Raw genomic sequence first — 1,421 nt, 5'->3', positions numbered from 1 at the left:
TCCTTGTGGAAGACGGTTATATTCGTATAACCCAAAAGGAGAAGTGAAGGCTGTAAACTTCTTGTCGTCTTCATGCAKCTCCACATTGTAGTAGCCTGAGGTCAAATCKATTGTAGAGAAGAAGGCATTGCCACCCAGGGCCGCCAGAGCATCAGCTTGGTGAGGTAGAGGGTGAGCATCCTTTACGGTGCGAGCATTGAGCCATCGGAAGTCTGTACACAGTCTCAGATCGCCAGACTTCTTCCAGACCAGCACGAGCGGGGAGGCATACTCACTGCTGGATTTCCTGATTATCTCTCGCTCTTCCATCTCATCCAAGGCCTGCCTGAGCTTGTCATAATGATTAGGGGAGAGCCTACGGTAAGGTAGCCTAAAAGGCTTAGTGTCACTGAGTCTGATGCGATGGACATATCCAGTAGCCTTCCCGCAATCTAGTTTGTACCGGGAGAAGATACACTCGTAGCGGGCTATTAGCTGAACTAGCCGGGCCTTACACTGTTGCGACAACTGAGTGGACTCAATGTCAATGTCACCTAGCCCTAACTCGTGCAAKACCTCACTTGTCACTCTGTGCGGTTTTACGGCACTGTCAACGGTCAAGCTATCTCCACTACCATTGTCAAAGTCTTGATTGGCATCCATTTTGTGTACCTGCTGCACCAGGGGGACCGGTTCGACAGTGGGCCCATCTATGTAGTCAGTGTCAAAGTCCTCTAATGCCATGCAAGGAAAAACATCCGCTATCTTGGCATTGCGTCTCACTGTTACTGGCTTTGGTGAGGGATTGATAACTTTGACAGGGACCCGGCCATCGCTCCACAATGTCGCTACTGTTCTCCCCACTAGAATGTTTTTCGGTCTTGAGCGTGCCCTCGTAGGCTCAATAACGACAGCACTGCCCGCAGATACATTTTGAGGCGTACACAACCGGCCCCAGACTAAATGTTCCTGCATGGGCTCCAATGTGACCGCCCGCTTCAGCCTTACCGTGCCCACTCTTTCCGGCACTTCTGTCCCTTTCCATCTCTCTACATTAGCCAGCAGACGGAACAGTTTGTCATCTCCATTGTGTTCAGATGATGACATCTTCTCCCAGAAGTTACCGGTCGTCTTCAGCTCCCTGATGAGGTGTTTTATCACGTTGCTGCCTAGGATGAGCTCATCACGTTGGCCATCCACTACTAGAACAGGGACAGAGAGGCTGCTGCCATACACAGACAGATTRAATTCACACACACCTACAGGCTTGGTCTTCAACCCCCCGCAGCCAACCAACACCACTTCAGTCGGACTGAGGGAGCCACTCTTGAGCACACCTGCTTTCTCCAGGCGTGGCACCACTGTWGAGCTCAATGTGCATGCCATAGAACCGCTGTCAATCATAGCGCTCACCTCTATAACATCCCCCAGTAACACACTAG

At 51.1% G+C, this 1,421-nt stretch overlaps 1 protein-coding gene across 1 annotated transcript in view; it reads left to right on the top strand.

Moving 5' to 3' along the window:
* Positions 1-1,421, top strand: part of efna5b (ephrin-A5b) — a 455,881-nt gene that overhangs the window by 162,969 nt on the left and 291,491 nt on the right.

The sequence above is a fragment of the Salvelinus sp. IW2-2015 genome, linkage group LG33 (genome assembly GCF_002910315.2).
Source record: "Salvelinus sp. IW2-2015 linkage group LG33, ASM291031v2, whole genome shotgun sequence".
Lineage (NCBI taxonomy): Eukaryota > Metazoa > Chordata > Actinopteri > Salmoniformes > Salmonidae > Salvelinus > Salvelinus sp. IW2-2015.
Note: the sequence above shows the minus strand (reverse complement) of the source record. Positions and strands in the feature narration are given on the sequence as shown.